The sequence below is a fragment of the Pristiophorus japonicus genome, chromosome 1 (assembly GCF_044704955.1).
Source record: "Pristiophorus japonicus isolate sPriJap1 chromosome 1, sPriJap1.hap1, whole genome shotgun sequence".
Lineage (NCBI taxonomy): Eukaryota > Metazoa > Chordata > Chondrichthyes > Pristiophoridae > Pristiophorus > Pristiophorus japonicus.
This window is the reverse complement of record NC_091977.1, coordinates 342,040,283-342,060,890: the sequence shown is the minus strand read 5'-3', so window position 1 is coordinate 342,060,890 and position 20,608 is coordinate 342,040,283. Positions and strand designations below refer to the sequence as shown.

Genomic DNA, 20,608 nt, shown 5'->3' with positions numbered 1-20,608 from the left:
ACAAATCCGTTTTTTCCCAGGGTGTGGCTACAATAGTTGCTGTATCTGTTGATCGATATACTGATTGAGAGAGACACAAGTGAGACAAAGTTAATGATTGAGGGAGACATAAGTAAGATAAAAACCAAAGTAATAGATGGGGGACAAAAAGCTAATTATGAGGGGATGAGGATGGAACTCGGGAATTCAATCTGAAAAAATACCTGACAGAACAGCAGAAGGAAATATTTTTCAACGTGATCAATAAAACGCAATAGCTTCAGAAATAATGTTCTGTCAGCAGTTCGATAATTTAATTGGAGGTCTGATACTTTCAGTTATGCAGGTAATTTTTTTTTGTAAATCTTGACTACTTTGTAAAATGAATTTTAACTGCACTCCTATTTTTAAATAAATGAACAGTACATTTTAGGTAACATGACCTTCCCCAAATGATGATCTGGACTAGACCCTGAATGTATTTATTTTAGGGTCATGTAGCCTAGTTGGAAATTTCTGACTGTTCATTTGGTGAAAGAAAAATAAGATGGAAAGTGTTTAAATGCTGTGTACTTTATGCCTTATAAAATCAGTATCATATATTCCTTTATATATTTTTTAAATACTTGAAGGTGAAAAAATTACATGGCTACAGGGAAAGAACAGGGCACTAAGACTAATTGGATAGTTCTTTCAAAGAGCCATGATGGGCCGAATAGCCGCCTTCTGCGGACAAAATGAGAACAAGCTAGCCAATAATGAGGCACCATGGATGAATAAAGAGATGAGGGTAAAATTGAATTTAAAGAAAAAGGCATACACTAAGTACATAGACAATAAAGGAAAGGATGACAAAAGGTCTTATGAAAAGTTTTAAAAATGATTAGGAAAGTAAAGAGGAACTACAAAATGAAATTATCAAAGAATATAACAAATATAAAAGTATTCTGTAGACATAGAAATAACTAAAGGAAAATTAAAATAGGTTCAGTGCCACTAAGGGTACATGAGATAAACTCAGTTAATTATAGGTAAATGTTACTTTGCCTCAGTTTTTACCAGCGAGACTGACTAGTTGGATTAGGACATTGGAAGAAGAGCTCAAAAACGATATCAAGACATTTGTGATAGAAAGGAAGGAGATAATTGATAAACTAGCCAAACTTAGCAAGGATAAAGTCCCAATAGACTGTGGGCCAAGTGTCAAAAAAATGCTTTTCCATAGTCCCTTCTGTGGAAGTACTTCCTATTCACACCATTAATTTAGGGACCATTTGTCACAAAAATCAATGTTCTGATCTTCAAACAATGAGCATTTTGCAGGAATTTTCATTAGAAAATAGGCAGAAATCTCATCAAAACCCAGAGTGATGACGTAATTGCGAATGACCTAAATGAACAATCACAACTGCTGTTTTTGTCAGTACCATGAAATCAGCCAATCACGATCTCTCTACTAGATCGATTAGAGTCAGTGACTCTACAACAGCATCAAAAGTGGTGAAAGGGGATGGAGGTCAGTTGGAGGAATGCAAATCACCAAAATCTTCTCTGCTGACCAGAAAGTTCCGAAGCAGTGGACAAAATTTCTGTCTTGCGGTGACAACACAGAAAATCTTCTCCAATTCCTCTATGAAAGATGGTGTAAGTCTGGAAAGGAGATTATTGATGATGTAACACTCTTTGTTGCACACGGAAGTGAGTGTCATGCTATATGTCAGAATGACCGCAAAACCGATCTGGAGGTGGTACCAATCCCAGCCTTGTTCTCCGACCTGGAAGAAGCCGACACACAACGACTGCTTCACAGCTCATTTGCTGCCAGTTCCAGTGAGTATGTCATTATAAACAGTCCTGACACTGATGTCTTTGTACTGTGCTTGGTGTTCTGCAAGGACATTGATGTCAAGCTGTACTTTCACACAGGAAGAGGAAACAACATGTGTACAATAGATGTTCATCGCATCTTTGATCAATTTGGGAAAGTTGGATGTGCTGCTCTTATGGGGTTTCACTGTTTTTCATGATGTGATTCAGTGAGTGCTCTGTATGGAATAGAAACAGAAAATAGGTGCAGGAGCAGGCCATTCAGCCCTTTGAGCCTGCACCACCATTCAATGAGTTCATGGCTGAACATGAAACTTCAGTACCCCCTTCCTGCTTTCTCGCCATACCCCTTGATCCCCCGAGTAGTAAGGACTTAATCTAACTCCCTTTTGAATATATTTAGTGAATTAGCCCCAACCACTTTCTGTGGCAGAGAATTCCACAGGTTCACCACTCTGGGTGAAAAAGTCTCTCCTCATCTCTGTCTTAAATGGCTTACCGCTTATCCTTAGACTGTGACCCCTGGTTCTGGACTTCCCCAACATTGGGAACATTCTTCCTGCATCTAACCTGTCCAAACCCGTCAGAATTTTAAACGTTTCTATGAGGTCCCCTCTCATTCTTCTGAACTCCAGTGAATACAAGCCCAGTTGATCCACTCTTTCTTGATATGTCAGTCCCACCATCCCGGGAATCAGTCTGGTGAATCTTCGCTGCACTCCCTCAATAGCAAGAATGTCCTTCTTCAAGTTAGGAGACCAAAATTGTACACAATACTCCAGGTGTGGCCTCACCAAGGCCCTGTACAACTGTAGCAACACCTCCCTGCCCCTGTACTCAAATCCCCTTGCTATGAAGGCCAACATGCCATTTGCTTTCTTAACCGCCTGCTGTACCTGCATGCCAACCTTCAATGACTGATGTACCATGACACCCAGGTCTCGTTGCACCTTCCCTTTTCCTAATCTGTCACCATTCAGATAATAGTCTGTCTCTCTGTTTTTACCACCAAAGTGGATAACCTCACATTTATCCACATTATACTTCATCTGCCATGCATTTGCCCACTCACCTAACCTATCCAAGTCACTCTGCAGCCTCATAGCGTCCTCCTCGCAGCTCACACTGCCACCCAACTTAGTGTCATCCGCAAATTTGGAGATACTGCATTTAATCCCCTCGTCTAAATCATTAATGTACAATGTAAACAGCTGGGACCCCAGCACAGAACCTTGCGGTATCCCACTAGTCACTGCCTGCCATTCTGAAAAGTACCCATTTACTCCTACTCTTTGCTTCCTGTCTGACAACCAGTTCTCAATCCACGTCAGCACACTACCCCCAATCCCATGTGCTTTAACTTTGCACATTAATCTCTTGTGTGGGACCTTGTCGAAAGCCTTCTGAAAGTCCAAATATACCACATCAACTGGTTCTCCTTTGTCCACTTTACTGGAAACATCCTCAAAAAATTCCAGAAGATTTGTCAAGCATGATTTCCCCTTCACAAATCCATGCTGACTTGGACCTATCATGTCACCATTTTCCAAATGCGCTGCTATGATATCCTTAATAATTGATTCCATCATTTTACCCACTACTGAGGTCAGGCTGACCGGTCTATAATTCCCTGTTTTCTCTCTCCCTCCTTTTTTAAAAAGTGGGGTTACATTGGCTACCCTCCACTCGATAGGAACTGATCCAGAGTCAATGGAATGTTGGAAAATGACTGTCAATGCATCCGCTATTTCCAAGGCCACTTCCTTAAGTACTCTGGGATGCAGTCCATCAGGCCCTGGGGATTTATCGGCCTTCAATCCCATCAATTTCCCCAACACAATTTCCCGACTAATAAGGATTTCCCTCAGTTCCTCCTCCCTACTAGACCCTCTGACCCCTTTTATATCCGGAATGTTGTTTGTGTCCTCCTTAGTGAATACTGAACCAAAGTACTTGTTCAATTGGTCTGCCATTTCTTTGTTCCCCGTTATGACTTCCCCTGATTCTGACTGCAGGGGACCTACGTTTGTCTTTACTAACCTTTTTCTCTTTACATACCGATAGAAACTTTTGCAATCCGCCTTAATGTTTCCTGCAAGCTTCTTCTCATACTCCATTTTCCCTGCCCTAATCAAACCCTTTGTCCTCCTCTGCTGAGTTCTAAATTTCTCCCAGTCCCCAGGTTCGCTGCTATTTCTGGCCAATTTGTATGTCATTTCCTTGGCTTTAATACTATCCCTGATTTCCCTTGATAGCCACGGTTGAGCCACCTTCCCTTTTTTATTTTTACGCCAGACAGGAATGTACAATTGTTGTAATTCATCCATGCGGTCTCTAAATGTCTGCCATTGCCCATCCACAGTCAACCCCTTAAGTATAATTCGCCAATCTATCCTAGCCAATTCATGCCTCATACCTTCAAAGTTACCCTTCTTTAAGTTCTGGACCATGGTCTCTGAATTAACTGCATCATTCTCCATCCTAATGCAGAATTCTACCATATTATGGTCACTCTTCCCCAAGGGGCCTCGCACAATGAGATTGCTAATTAGTCCTCTCTCATTACACAACACCCAGTCTAAGATGGCCTCCCCCCTAGTTGGTTCCTCGACATATTGGTCTAGAAAACCATCCCTTATGCACTCCAGGAAATCCTCCTCCACCGTATTGCTTCCAGTTTGGCTAGCCCAATCTATGTGCATATTAAAGTCACCCATTATAACTGCTGCACCTTTATTGCATGCACCCCTAATTTCCTGTTTGATGCCCTCCCCAACATCACTACTACTGTTTGGAGGTCTGTACACAACTCCCACTAACGTTTTTTGCCCTTTGGTGTTCTGCAGCTCTACCCATATAGATTCCACATCATCCAAGCTAATGTCTTTCCTAACTATTGCATTAATCGCCTCTTTAACCAGCAATGCTACCCCACCTCCTTTTCCTTTTATTCCATCCTTCCTGAATGTTGAATACCCCTGGATGTTGAGTTCCCAGCCCTGATCATCCTGGAGCCACGTCTCCGTAATCCCAATCACATCATATTTGTTAACATCTATTTGCACAGTTAATTCATCCACCTAGAATTCTGCCGCACATTGGCCCTTCCTGTTCCCTGCCCTGGGCCTCTCCGCCCCCCACCACCCCCCCCCCCCCCATCTCCCCTCCGTCTCCTGCCTCTGCCTCCCTTTTGTCTCCCTCTGTCTCCCTGTATTGGTTCCCATCCCCCTGCCATATTAGTTTAACTCCTCCCCAACAGCACTAGCAAACACTCCCCCTAGGACATTGGTTCCGGTTCTGCCCAGGTGCAGACCGTCCGGTTTGTACTGGTCCCACCTCCCCAGAACCGGTTCCAATGCCCCAGGAATTTGAATCCCTCCCTGCTGCACCACTGCTCAAGCCACGTATTCATCTGCGATTCCTACTCTGACTAGCACGTGGCACTGGTAGCAATCCCGAGATTACTACTTTTGAGGTCCTACTTTTTAATTTAGCTCCTAGCTCCTTAAATTCGTTTCGTTAGGACCTCATCCTTTTTTTTACCTATGTCGTTGGTACCAATGTGCACCACGACAACTGGCTGTTTTCCCTCCCATTTCAGAATGTCCTGCACTCGCTCCAAGACATCCTTGACCCTTGCACCAGGGAGGCAACATACCATCCTGGAGTCTCGGTTGCGGCCGCAGAAACGCCTATCTATTCCCATCACAATTGAATCCCCTATCACTATCGCGCTCCCACTCTTTTTCTTGCCCTCCTGTGCAGCAGCGCCAGCCACGGTGCCATGAACTTGCCTGCTGCTGCCCTCCCCTGATGAGTCATCCCCCCCCAACAGTACTCAAAACAGTGTATCTGTTTTGCAGGGGAATGACCACAGGGGACCCCTGCACTACCTTCCTTGCACTGGTCTTCCATTCCCTATCTGGCTGTGGACCCTTCTCCTGCGGTAAGACCAACTCACTACACGTGATACTCACGTCATTCTCAGCATCGTGGATGCTCCAGAGTGAATCCACCCTCAGTTCCAATTCCGTAACGCGGACCGTCAGGAGCTCGAGGCGGATACACTTCTCACACACGTAGTCGTCAGGGACACCGGAAGTGTCCCTGAGTTCCCACATGGCACAGGAGGAGCATATCACGTGACCAATCTCTCCTGCCATGCCTTAACCCTTAGATACCCTTAAATTGGTAATAACAATGTTACAGTTCACTTACTGATATAAAAAATAAAAAGAAAAGCTACTCACCAATCACTTACCCCATTGGCTGTGACGTCACCTTTTGATTCCTTTCTACTTCTATTTTGCTTTCTCTCCCGCTGTAGCTGCACCGGTACGCCTTTTATAGGCCGCTCCGACGCTGCTCCCACCTCTCGCCAACTGCCGCTGACTCTCGAGCTCCCGCTGGGCCTTTTATAGGCCGCTCCGACGCTGCTCCCACCTCTCGCCAACTGCCGCTGACTCTCGAGCTCCCGCTGGGCCTTTTATAGGCCGCTCCGACGCTGCTCCCACCTCTCGCCAACTGCCGCTGACTCTCGAGCTCCCGCTGGGCCTTTTATAGGCCGCTCCGACGCTGCTCCCACCTCTCGCCAACTGCCGCTGACTCTCGAGCTCCCGCTGGGCCTTTTATAGGCCGCTCCGACGCTGCTTCCACCTCTCGCCAACTGCCGCTCGGAAGGTAAAATCAGTGAAAGTCCTGATCGCCAGCAAACAGCACTGTTCGACATTTGAGAAGTTAGGGACCTCGTTTGCTGTTTCACAATCCCTTTGTGAAGAACTAAAGGCATACTTGTGAACTCTATGGGCAGAGTGGATGCAGAGATGTGAACCAGGCCAAATGTTCAAGACCGGAAGTTATGCAGAGAAGTGCTTGCTACCAAATAAAAATTCACTGTGCAAGCATATACAGTGTGCCAATTATCAGTTTGCAATTCACAAGCGATGATTTGAGAACATGCCGGAAATCCCATCTCCAAAGGACCATGGGTGGAAACTTGAAGATGATGTACTTGTCACAGACTGGATGACACTTCCTCCAGCACCAGCAATTGTAATGGACCTTGCACATTGTTCATGCAAAAAGGCCTGGTGTGCACAAGGAAAGTGCTCTTGTCTTCTCAACAAGCTACCTTGCACCGATATCTGCTCGTGTATAGGTTGTGATGAGAATGTTGCATCTTTGCCTGAGACTTCTAGGGCTGAGGAAACAGATACCCTTGATTCTGATGATGATTCAAAGATATGCATTCCTTTTCAGCCTCTAACTTTTTTCAGATCTATTTTGTTTTTTCAGTATTTCTATCTTTAAAAAAAATATTAATACTTTTATTATTATTATAATAATTATATGGTTGACAAATGCGTGTGGGTGTCCGTCTGAAATATCTAAGTGTGTGTAATGTCTGTAACCTTGTAATGTTTGTAGCTCCACACTGTGGATGTGGACGTATTGTGTACTGCAGGTGCAGGGTTAATAATAAACAGCCCAGACGAACCAGAAGGTGAGAGTGAAGAACCATCACCATAAATGGTTAAAGTGGTTACCAGAAAGGATGGTGAAGATATGTGGTCCTCGCACATATTTGGTAAAGATGTTTGATAATAGACAGGTTAGGTTTGTTCATATTGATCATATTTTACCTACAGACATGGAAGGAGGAAGTTATTGACGATGGATGACGAACAGCGAGGGCGGTGGGCATGGCCGAACAATATTCCCGAGAATTAAATAATAATTACGGTCGTCAGTCAACCAAGTAAATCACCTGCAGGTTCAAAGTAAAAGACGGCCATGGCCGAAAGTCTCAGAAACTGGAAATTCTACCAGAGTGTCGAAGTCGTGCTATAGGTGCCTGGGACAAAAACATTGCTCAAAGTTGTCCATACGTGAAGGCAGAGTGTTTTTTCTGCAGAAAGACTGGGCATATTGCGAAGGCCTGCCGACTGAAGGGTAAACCAGTTTTTAAAGCTATGAGTCCAGCGTTCAAAGCTATGATTAGAAATCCCAAGAGACTACATAGTATTGAAAAAAAACAACAGGACGAGGAGATGTTAAGAGTTACACGTCATCAGGAGCACGAGGTTAACGGACAGCGATTCAGAAAGCATCAAAATCCACATAGATGTTGCGGGATTCAAGATACCAATGGAAATTGACACGGGTGCATCCGTGAGTGTAGTACCGGAGTCATTGTACCGCGACAAATTGCGTGATTTTCAACTGGAGAAATCCAAGATAGAGCTGCGAGGCTACTCGGGAGAGAAAATTCCTGTGGTAGGTCAGATCACCGTACCGGTGAAATATAAAGATCAATTTCAGAACTTGCTTCTAATAGTAGTGAAAGGAGACAAGTCTGCCTTACTAGGAAGAAATTGGTTGAGCTCACTGAAGCTGGATTGGAGTAAGATTTTCTGTGTGGAAGCGAGACTTTCATCAACGGATGAGGTTATCAAGAAGTATCTGAAGGTGTTCTGCAAAATGGGCAGTCCGATCCAAGGCTTCAAGGCGAGTGTCAGGGTACAGAAGGACGCTAGATCGGTTTACTACAAGCCACGTTCTGTACCATATGCATTCGAGGAGAAAGTTGAGCAAGAACTCTAAAGATTAGAGACTGAGAACATTATTTGTAGGATGGATCGATGTAATTGGGCTACACCCATTGTTGTTGTACCTAAGTCCGATGGTAAGGTAAGATTGTGTGGTGATAAAGTAAACGTAAACCAGGTTCTAGAGGGTAATGTCCCCAATACATTGCCGAATATAGAAGATTTGTTCACAACACTGACAGGTGGTCAGATCTTCTCAAAACTGGATCTTACGAACGCCTACTTACAGCTTGAACTAGATGAGGAGTCCAAGTCATGTTTGGCTATAAATACTCATCTAGGCCTATATCAATTTAATAGGCTACCGTTTGGAGTGTCTTCCGCCCCTGCCATAATTCCAAGGGGTGATGAACCAGATTTTGCAAGGTATTGAAGGGGTAGTATGTTATTTGGATGACATACTAATTTCAGCACCAAATAGGCACATTCATAATAATTGAATGAAGTCCTTAAACAGCTAGAGAAGCACAGAGTATGAGTGTCTGCTCGTAAGTGTGAGTTATTTAAAAACTCTTAGGGTACAGAGTAGACAAAGATGGTTTACATCCAACCATGGAAAAATTGGATGCGATCAGAAATGCACCCACTCCCAAGAATGTCACTGAACTTCGTTCATTCTTGGGTCTTTTGAACTATTATGGGAAGTTCCTACCAAATTTGGCTATAGTATTACATCCACTGAATGAACTTTTGAAAATTCAGGTCCATTGGAAGTGGTCAAAAGAATTCGATACAGCATTCGAGGAGTGTTAAAGCAAATTGGTAGAGAGCACCATGTTAGTTCACTATGACATATCTAAGGAGATTAAGCTTGCATGTGATGGCTCTCCGTATGGAGTTGGGGCAGTAAGTAGTGGGGAGGAGAGACCAATTGCTTTTGCTTCACGCACTCTCAGTGCCAGTGAGAGTAATTATGCACATATTTTTGGGGTCAAGAAGTTTCACAAATACTTGTATGGCCGTAAGTTTACCATCGTTACGGACCATAAGCCCCTAACAGCAATCCTCCATCCAAAGTCCCCAGTTCCAACATTAGCTGCAGCCCGAATGCAGAGATGGGCTTTGATTTTGTCAGCTAATACATATGATATTGAATACAGACGATCAGCTGATCACAGTAATGCTGAAGCAATGTCTAGATTGCCTTCCCCATCACAAGTTACACCCGATAGGGAAGAAGTGTTTTATTTTTCATACATTGATGAACTGCCAGTCACAGCTGAAGAGATTGGTAGAGCAACCAAACGTGACCCAGTGATGTCAAAGGTGTATGAGTATATTGCAAATGGATGGCCAAACCAGGTAACAGACAAAGATACACATCCATTCTTCATTCGTAGGAATGAATTATCAATCGATAAAGATTGTATCATGTGAGGTGCAAGAGTGGTTATACCAAATAAATTCAGGTCCAAATTATTCGGAGACCTCCATGACCAGCACCTGGGAATGTGCTTGACCAAGAGTTTTGAAGGTGGGAATGATTCAAGTATTTCTGACTCATCAGATAGTTTTGATATACCAGTAGCAAATCCTAAATCCAATGTACTGGAATCAAATCCAGGAAAGAATCAGAATGAAAGTCTGAGTCCGAGTCAAGAAAACAAAGAGCCTGAAGTTAGTGAGTTCAAATGAAAATCAAGGAAATTCCGTGGAGGAAAACGTTCCTCAGGATGAGCCTCGAATGAGTGTAAAATCGACACCATGTTTGGAAGGTTCTTTTCGATAGCGAAGGTATCCTCTTCGAAACAAAAAACAAGTGGTAAAGTTAAATTTGTAAATATGAACAAAAAGTTTATATCCTGTGTTATGTATAAACATGAAAGTTATGTATGATGTTTGTTATGATGGCTTCTTCATTAAGGAGGGAGAAGTGTAATGTCTGTAAGCTTGTAATGTTTGTAGTTCCACACTGTGGATGTGGATGTATTGTGTACTGCAAGTGCAGGGTTAATAATAAACAGCCCAGGCAGATATCTGGAGACTTCCGAGAGAGCTGCCTGCCATGTTAGGAAGCTGTGTGTGCTGTGCTCTGTGAAGATATCAGTGTGTATGAAATAAATGGTTGTAGTGGTAGATTTCTTTCTTAGCAACGGATATGAAAACAAAACTTAGATTTATGTTTAGCTGCACCATATGATGTGTCCAGACCTCTCGTCCTCAGTGATACTTTTGACCAATTCTTACACCATCCATGCTTTAAAATTTAGCAGTAGCACTGATATGTCACCATTGTTCGGGAAAAGAAAGTCCATAGCAACCATTTTATTGTTTTCTTTGTTTTTGGCCATTTCTTGGTAGCACTCAATTTTCAGACTTGAGAACATTTGGTTTTTGCTTCAGATACATATGTTTAACATATTTAGCATGGTTCTAGGTACTTCCCACATAGAGAATACGGAACTAAAAATCTAGGCAAGAAAACAGGCTTCGGTCCACGGGCTACAAATCCGGATGGATTGAATCAGCACATACTCAAAGAAATTAGGAAAGGGTTAGCATAGCCACTAGGCACTAGTACACATCTGTATATTTAAAAATTCAATAGAAACTGAAGTCTGGCAGACAGCTAAAGCTATTCATGTATTCAAAAAGTGAGATAGAACAAGTCCAGGGAACTATAGACTAGTTAGCTTAATGTTGGTGGTAGGAAAGATATTGGAATTTTTATGCAAGTATGTAATAGAAAAATAACTAGAAACCAAAAATATCAAAAATAGTCTGTACGGATTTCAAAAAGGAAGATCATGCTTGACCAATTGTATTAACTTCTTTGAAAAAGTAACAAAAGGAGTAGACCCGGGTAATGCAATGGTTGTAATATACATGGACTTTCAAAAGGCCTTTTGATAAGGTACCGCCTAGCAAGCTCACGACTAAAGTGGAGTCAGGTGACAAGTATCTGACAATTCGGAAGGATAGACAAGAAGGGAAAGGAGGTGGGGTAGCTCTGTTAATAAAGGATGATATCAGGGCAGTTGTGAGAGATGATATTGGCTCGAATGAACAAAATGTTGAATCATTGTGGGTGGAGATTAGAGATAGTAAGGGGAAAAAGTCACTGGTGGGCGTAGTTTATAGGCCCCCAAATAATAACTTCACGGTGGGGCAGACTATAATCAAGGGAATAATAGAGGCATGTGAAAAAGGAACGGCAGTAATCATGGGGGATTTTAACCTACATATCGATTGTTCAAATCAAATCGCACGGGGTAGCCTTGAGGAGGAATTCACAGAATGCATATGGGATTGTTTCTTAGAACAGTATGTTACAGAACCTACAAGGGAGCAAGCTATCTTAGATCTGGTCCTGTGTAATGAAACAGGAATAATAAACGATCTCCTAGTAAAAGATCCTCTCGGAATGAGTGATCACAGTATGGTTGAATTTGTAATACAGATTGAGGGTGAGGAAGTAGTGTCTCAAACGAGCGTACTATGCTTAAACAAAGGGGATTACAGTGGGATGAGGGCAGAGTTAGCTAAAGTAGACTGGGAACACAGACTAAACGGTGGCACAATTGAGGAACAGTGGAGGACTTTCAAGGAGCTCTTTCATAATGCTCAACAAAAATATATTCCAGTGAAAAAGAAGGGCGGTAAGAGAAGGGATAACCAGCCGTGGATAACCAAGGAAATAAAGGAGAGTATCAAATTAAAAACCAATGTGTATAAGGTGGCCAAGGTTAGTGGGAAACTAGAAGACTGGGAAAATTTTAAACGACAGCATAGAATGACTAAGAAAGCAATAAAGAAAGGAAAGATAGATTACGAAAGTAAACTTGCGCAAAACATAAAAACAGATAGTAAAAGCTTTTACCGATATATAAAACGGAAGAGAGTGACTAAAGTAAATGTTGGTCCCTTCGAAGATGAGAAGGGGGATTTAATAATGGGAAATGGGAAAATGGCTGAGACCTTAAACAATTATTTTGCTTCAGTCTTCACAGTGGAAGACACAAAAACCATGCCAAAAATTGCTGGTCACGGGAATGTGGGAAGAGAGGACCTTGAGACAATCACTATTACGAGGGAGGTAGTGCTGGACAGACTAATGGGACTCAAGGTAGACAAGTCCCCTGGTCCTGATGAAATGCATCCCAGGGTATTAAAAGAGATGGCGGAAGTTATAGCAGATGCATTCGTTATAATCTACCAAAATTCTCTGGATTCTGGGGAGGTACCAATGGATTGGAAAGCAGCTAATGTAACGCCTCTGTTTAAAAAAGGGGGCAGACAAAAGGCAGGTAACTATAGGCCAGTTAGTTTAACATCTGTAGTGGGGAAAATGCTTGAAGCTATCATTAAGGAAGAAATAGCGGGACATCTAGATAGGAATAGTGCAATCAAGGAAACACGACATGGATTCATGAAGGGGAAATCATGTTTAACTAGTTTACTGGAAATCTTTGAGGATATAACGAGCATGGTGGATAGAGGTGTACCGATGGATGTGGTGTATTTAGATTTCCAAAAGGCATTCGATAAGGTGCCACACAAAAGGTTACTGCAGAAGATAAAGGTACGCGGAGTCAGAGGAAATGTATTAGCATGGATTGAGAATTGGCTGGCGAACAGAAAGCAGAGAGTCGGGATAAATAGGTCCTTTTCGGGTTGGAAATCGGTGGTTAGTGGTGTGCCACAGGGATCTGTGCTGGGACCACAACTGTTTACAATATACATAGATGACCTGGAAGAGGGGACAGAGTGTAGTGTAACAAAATTTGCAGATGACACAAAGATTAGTGGGAAAGCGGGTTGTGTAGAGGACACAGAGAGGCTGCAAAGAGATTTAGATAGGTTAAGCGAATGGGCTAAGGTTTGGCAGATGGAATACAATGTCGGAAAATGTGAGGTCATCCACCTTGGGGGAAAAAAAAACAGTAAAAGGGAATATTATTTGAATGGGGAGAAATTTCAACATGCTGCCGTGCAGAGGGACCTGGGGGTCCTTGTGCATGAATCCCAAAAAGTTAGTTTGCAGGTGCAGCAGGTAATCAGGAAGGCGAATGGAATGTTGGCCTTCATTGCGAGAGGGATGGAGTACAAAAGCAGGGAGGTCCTGCTGCAACTATACAGGGTATTGGTGAGGCCGCACCTGGAGTACTGCGTGCAGTTTTGGTCACCTTACTTAAGGAAGGATATACTAGCCTTGGAGGTGGTACAGAGACGATTCACTAGGCTGATTCCGGAGATGAGAGGGTTATCTTATGATGATAGATTGAGTAGATTGGGTCTTTACTCGTTGGAGTTCAGAAGGATGAGGAGTGATCTTTTAGAAACATTTAAAATAATGAAAGGGATAGACAAGATAGAGGCAGAGAGGTTGTTTCCACTGGTCGGGGAGACTAGAACTAGGGGGCACAGCCTCAAAATACGGGGGAGACAATTTAAAACTGAGTTGAGAAGGAATTTCTTCTCCCAGAGGGTTGTGAATCTGTGGAATTCTCTGCCTAAGGAAGCAGTTGAGGCTAGCTCATTGAATGTATTCAAATCACAGATAGATTTTTAACCAATAAAGAAATTAAGGGTTATGGGGAGCGGGTGGGTAAGTGGAGCTGAGTCCACGGCCAGATCAGCCATGAGAACATAAGAATTAGGTAGTTGTGCCATCACTAGTAATTTCCGTAACGTTTCTCCTGATCTTCTGCTGTAACTTAAGCGGAAACCCTGGAAAAATGGGGTAAATGGCCGATCGTGCCATTTCTCCATTGTTTTCACAAAGATTCTCTCTGGCATCTTTAAGAATATTAGCACAAGTATGCTTGCACACTGAGATCATTATATTTTACTGCACTAAAATGAGCCACCTTTTCAATTTGTACTGTTTAAAAGCACAGTGAATGTACAGTATTAATGTATATTCTGAGTAACAATGGCCTGGTTATTAACAGGGGCAGGTTGCATCGGCGGGAGGGGCGGAGTTTTGGATGGGGAGTGGGGGTCCGATCTCCAACACTTTGTGGGGGGAGCTTTGGGGGAAGCACTCCAGCTCCTCCTGGCCCACAAGCAGTACTGTGAAGGCAATTTTTCCACAAAGCTGTTCACTCTTCACTTCAGCTGCTCGGTTTTCCAAGGCTTGGGAAACCCGACTGCCCACTGTAAAAACCTGAACAGCCGGCTGCCAGCCTCATTAAAATATTTAAATTGCCACCTGGAAGGGTGTTGGCTGCCCGCCCCTTGTCCCGCCTGCGTAAACCTGGAAATGGGCAAGTTGGGGTCAGGTTCAGATTTTTAAAATTTTAACATCGGACCCGAACCCAACCCACCCATTTTTGAGTGCTAGAATTTCCCCCAGTGTATCTCACGGCTCAGTGCAATTTTCTAACTAGTCACTAGCTTTTAGCAGTGGATTTGTACAAATCAATTTATTAATCTGAGGTTTTGATATCTGGTCCTGAAGGCATTTCTGCCTGATTGAACTGCTTAATGTATGATGCACTAATCCTGCTGTTTTGTAATTAAGGTGAGATCTCTGATTATTTTTGTTCTGGAACTTGATGTTTCTGGAGAGCTCCGTATCTTTTATCTGTAATGCACCGCTGTATTAAAAAATCTATCCTACGGTTTGTTGGTACAGTCCTGTATTCAGAAAGTGATTCATACATGTGTGACTCTCAAAACCACTGTAATGTATTGTAGTCCTGGTTCACTGATTGCTAGACTTTGGTACTGGTTAAAGGAGAAGATGTGCACTTGCAGTTTAAATTGATTCACATTGGCACCTCCAGTGAGTAAATGAGCCATACAGACCAGGAAGACATTGGCCTAGAAAGTTCTAGGGGGTTAGAGCCTGGGTGAGGGGGGTCAGGGGTTGGAGCCTGGGAGGGGGAGGAGAGGGCGATCAGGGGCTGGAGCCTGGGACAAAGGGGTCAGGGGTTGGAGTCTGGGAGGGGGAGGTTGGACTGGAGCCTGGGTCAAGGGGGTAGAGCCTGGGGAGGAGGAGGTTGGGGGCTGGAGCCTGGGGCGGGGGTAGAGCCTGGGGAGGGGGAGGTTGGAGCTGGAGCCTGGGGAGGGGGGTAGAGCCTGGGGAGGGGGAGGTTGGGGGGTAGAGCCTGGGGAAGGGGGAGGTTGGGGGCTGGAGCCTGGGTCAGGGGGTGGAGCCTGGGGAGGGGGAGGTTGGAGGTTGGAGGGTAGAGCCTGGCGAGGTTGGGGGGTGGAGCCTGGGGCGGGGATAGAGCCTGGGAGGAGGAGTTTGGGGGGTAGAGCCTGGCGAGGTTGGGGGGTGGAGCCTGGGGCGGGGGTAGAGCCTGGGAGGAGGAGGTTGGGGGGTAGAGCCTGGGGGGTAGAGCCTGGCGAGGTTGGGGAGTGGAGCCTGGGGCGGGGGTAGAGCCTGGGGCGGGGGTAGAGCCTGGGAGGAGGAGGTTGGGGGGTAGAGCCTGGGGAAGGGGTAGAGCCTGGGGAGCGGGAGGTTGGGAGCTAGAGCCTAGGGCGGGGGTGGAGCCTGGGGAGGGGGAGGTTGGGGGCTGGAGTCTGGGGCGGGGGTAGAGCCTGGGGAGGGGGAGGTTGGGGGCTGGAGTCTGGGGCGGGGGTAGAGCCTGGGAGAGGGAGGTTGGGGGGTAGAGCCTGGGGAGGGGGAGATTGGGAGCTGGAGCCTAGGGCGGGGGTAGAGCCTGGGGAGGGGGAGGTTGGGGGGTGGAGCCTGGGGAGGGGGTGGTTGGGGGGTGGAGCCTGGGGAGGGGGAGGTTGGGGGGGTAGAGCCTGGGGAGGGGGTGGTTGGGGGGTGGAGCCTGGGGAGGGGGAGGTTGGGGGCTGGAGCCTGGGTCAGGGGGTAGAGCCTGGGGAGGGGGAGGCTGGGGGGTAGAGCCTGGGGAGGGGGAGGTTGGGAGCTGGAGCCTAGGGCGGGGGTAGAGCCTGGGGAGGGGGTGGTTGGGGGGTGGAGCCTGGGGAGGGGGAGGTTGGGGGCTGGAGCCTGGGTCAGGGGGTAGAGCCTGGGGAGGGGGAGGCTGGGGGGTAGAGCCTGGGGAGGGGGAGGTTGGGAGCTGGAGCCTAGGGCGGGGGTAGAGCCTGGGGAGGGGGAGATTGGGGGCTGGAGCCTAGGGCGGGGGTAGAGCCTGGGGAGGGGGAGGTTGGGGGCTGGAGTCTGGGGCGGGGGTAGAGCCTGGGATGGGGGGAGGTTGGGAGTTGGAGCCTGGGGCGGGGGTAGAGCCTGGGGAGGGGGAGGAGAGGGAGGTCAGGGGCTGGAGCCTGGGTGAGGGAGGGGATCGGTGACTTGGTTGATGGAGGTCATAGGTTTCAGAGGTGCTGCCGAAGAAGCCTTGGCAAGTTGTTGGAGTGCCACCTGTACATATGGTACACATTGCAGTCATGGTGTGCCTGTGGTGGAGGGAGTGGATGTTTGTGCTGGTATGATGCATTGGTGCAGCATTGAAAGATTAAAGGGAATTATTTAAAAATATTGAATTCCTAGAGAGGTAAGAACAGAGAAAAAAAAGTTAATTGTTTATCAACTAAATTATTTTGAACTTCCTAGATGTGCTGTATACCAGATTTGCTCAGTTTAATTTAAAAAAAAATTAAAAGTTGGGGAAGCATTAATTTAATTATGGATTCTAGACAGTTATATTATGATGAATCATGAGACTAGATAAAGTCTTAAAGTCACACCGTAGCATTTTATATTAATAACCTACCACTTTACTTTCAGGCAGATGTTTTATTTTAGTGTTGCAATAGATTTTATGATGCCAACACTTTATATGAGCGATCACCAAACTCTCTCCCTTCGACCACCTGTGCCACCCTCCCCTGCCCCCCGCCCCCCGCCCCCCGCCGGCAGCATTGGCAGCCCAACATTCGAAGCTCATGCAGCTCAGTCGTATGTATGCTTATATTTCTCATTCACTTGTTTGTTCTGTTTGAATGTAGTGAGCCTCAGGTTTGGAAAGGGACATTTTTTTGCACTGCTGGTGGATACATCCAAAATCAAGCACCAAGATCTGTTAGTACAGGGGTATCGGCAATTTGAGATATCTGCAAATTAATGGGATTAAACCATGGTGTACACCTATGTGACATGTGGCAACGAAAGCTTGGACATACCTGATGCATACATTTTAAATTCTTGGAAAATGATGGCAGTCTGACAGAATTAATTATCTCAGTACTGTACATTTATTGAAAAATGAGGTGCAGTTGATGACTTGGAAGTTGAATTTTTCAATTATGAAACAGTTTCACATAGACATATGCAGATTTGTAAAAAAAAAAACTTATGTCAGTTGAGGATCACCTCACTGCCAAAAATATTTTAAAATATTCTACTCTAAGAAAGTTAATTTCACAGTGCAAAGGTAGGGTAGACATTACATTGAAAGTGACATTAACAGTTTGTAAATGATGGAACACCAATTCTTTCATTAGGTCTTACTGCTGATCTGTGGACATTCAAAGCAGCAGTGCTGCATTGGAAGCTTAAAGAGAAGCATCAAAGTTCTTTACCATGTTGCTATAATGACAAAGTCAGCTGCTTGAAGAATGTGACCAACATATGAGTTGGCAATGGTCTTAAGATCACAGGAGTCAAAATACCACTGATCTGCGGCCTGGGACTAGCTATTTTTAGGTAGAAGTAGCATAAACGATTCTTGACAGTGGACCTCATTTCTGCCACTAGGTGTTGCTGTAATGTTACAGGGGCATCCAGTGGCAGAACTTAAGAACAGCAGCAGGATGGTACCTGTGTTTGAAAATGGGGATAGAGGGCAAGAAGAGGAAGCATTTTAGTTTTCCTCAAGCAGTGAAAGAAAGAACAATGGGCTCAATTTTTCTGGGTCATTTACGCAGTTTTTTTGGCGCACGCCTTTTTTTTTGGCGTAGGTATTTAAATCAAAGTTTCCCCCAGGAATCTGCACCGGTGTAACTGAGTTAGTTACGATTTTTTTTACGTTAGGTTTTTTTGACGTCATAAGGGGCGTTCCCTCATGCCTGCGCCAATTTTGATGATTTTTCAGTTTGGCCAAAAAAAAATTCTGCTAGGTCGGCGTATCTGGCCACTCCCAAAAAACCTTCTGGAGAGTTAACAGAAAGCCATAAGAGAAATATTGAAGAATCGCGTTGAAAGATGCCATTGTTTTCATCAAAGTTTTTGGAGGGAGTCAAGAACACTTTAAATATCCATAATAAAGATGATTTTTTTTAAACCTTTTCAATGGAGTTCATGGAAGTTTCCGATGCCTGGACCATTTCGGAGGCTACTTGCTATACTCCCCCGAGACTGTTGTGTGCAGCATGTTGCATAACTTAGCCATCATGAGGCAGCAACAGCAGCTGGTAGGAGAAGACCCACCTGCGGTTAAAGTGGCTGATAATAATGATGAGGAAGATGCAGATGACGAGCATGTTCCCTTATTGCAGCAGCTAACTCCAACATGCCATCCCTCATGTACCCTGACAGTGTCTCAACAACCTGCAACATTCCCTCCCTCATGTTGAGCAAAACTGTCTGAACTACCTGTGCCATTCCCTCCCTCATGGTCACGGACATAATTTCCATTTCTTGTGAGTTTTCTGTTACTTCCCCCGACAATCCCGCTACCTCCTCACCCACCCCACCGATGGTATCCAGGAGTGATCGCGTAAGATTAATGCTCTCCCCACTCATTGCCATCATCTGAACCACACCTGTTGGGTCCTGCACCTCCGGAGAGTGCAGTCGAGCTCTCCCTCCCCTCCTCCCCACAGGTGTGGCTCGCACTCCACCACTGGGACCCGGAGCCTCGGAAGGTGGGGCCCTGGGTGTGCCTTGCTGCACTCCACCACTGGGACCCGGAGCCTCGGAAGGTGGGGCCCTGGGTTTGGCTCGTTGCACCACACCACTGGAACTCGCAGTCTCGGAAGGTGGAGCCCTAGGTGTGCCTCGCTGTACCCCACCACTGGGACCCACAGCCTCGGTCATTAGGAAACCATGGAATGTCCCACCAACACTCAAACCACATCACGGAAGGGACTGGCATCTCAATGGGCGGCACCTGCACCGCCACCAAAGTCAGTAAAACAGTGGGGGCTTCATCCATCTCCATCCCCTCCCCTTCACCCCCATGCTCTTGGTCTGGAGGGTGGGAATCGAAGATGTTCTCTTTAGGCTTGTCCTCGTCTGAATAATCTTCTGCATCATCAGGGTCAGCCTCAAGTTCTGCAAAATATAACAGAACACAGACAAATGGTTAGCAGCAGAAGAGGGGGCAGGGTGAGTGGCATGAATAGGCTCTCACAGTGCAGGCTGATTTGAATGATAGCACATGGCATCAACCGAAGTGTAGCTGACGGAGATATCCCCAGGAACCGAAGCATGGCTAGCCCGCGCAATACTTAACATTTAGGAAAGCCAGACTATGGAATTTGCAGGACTTACCCTCTCCCCCGAATGTGGGTTCAGCTTGTGCAGTGGTGATTGCTTTTCTCCAGGCAGGAGCCCATCAAACCAGCGACCCTCTCTTCCAATGGTGTCAATGGCTACAGATTTGCCGGGCCTCCTCCTGTTCGAGTTCTTTCCCTTTTGTTGTGTGCCACCTTCCTCTGCAAAGATGAAAATGCAACTTTTTAGAGAGGGTGTCTTTCTGCTGTGTGGGGCATATACAGCTGGTCACATTTGCAATTGCATTGAATAAATGAAAATATTGCGTACACTAACTACTTGACCAAATTCCTGCCACTTCTTTTTACACTGGCCTCCAGATCTCGTGGTGGTCACCATTGCGCAGTAATTTTTTGCAACCCAGCGTTTCTTCATTTCTTTAGGTGGAACGTTTATGTGATGCCTGCTGGTGTCCAGCTCCTGCCATCTGGTCTCAATCACAGTAACTAGTGCCTCCAATTCTTCCTGTAAGACATTCTTGTTCATTGCACCGCGTTACATCTTGTATTGCTACAGATCCGATTTTTCCAATGCTCTCACACAGCACTCTCTCACAACTGGTTCTTTAAAAATGGCCGATTGCCAACCTAGAGCTGTATTGCGCATGTGCGTCCATTGAAATACTTCAGGAGCTTTTAATCAACAAAGGCAGACATTGATGTTGAGATTCAACATCGCCTCCAGTACGTTAGTGCAGCCTTTGGCCGCCTGAGGAAAAGAGTGTTCGAAGACCAGGCCCTCAAATCTACCACCAAGCTCATGGTCTACAGGGCTGTAGTAATACCCACCCTCCTGTATGGATCAGAGGCATGGACGATGTACAGAAGACACCTCAAGT

The 20,608-nt window shown here is 45.4% G+C and overlaps 1 protein-coding gene across 13 annotated transcripts in view; it reads left to right on the top strand.

The window, feature by feature from the left end:
- The window catches only part of LOC139273211 (cAMP-regulated phosphoprotein 21-like), a 705,332-nt gene that overhangs the window by 303,284 nt on the left and 381,440 nt on the right, over window positions 1-20,608 (top strand). The gene's annotated exons all lie outside the window — the stretch shown is intronic.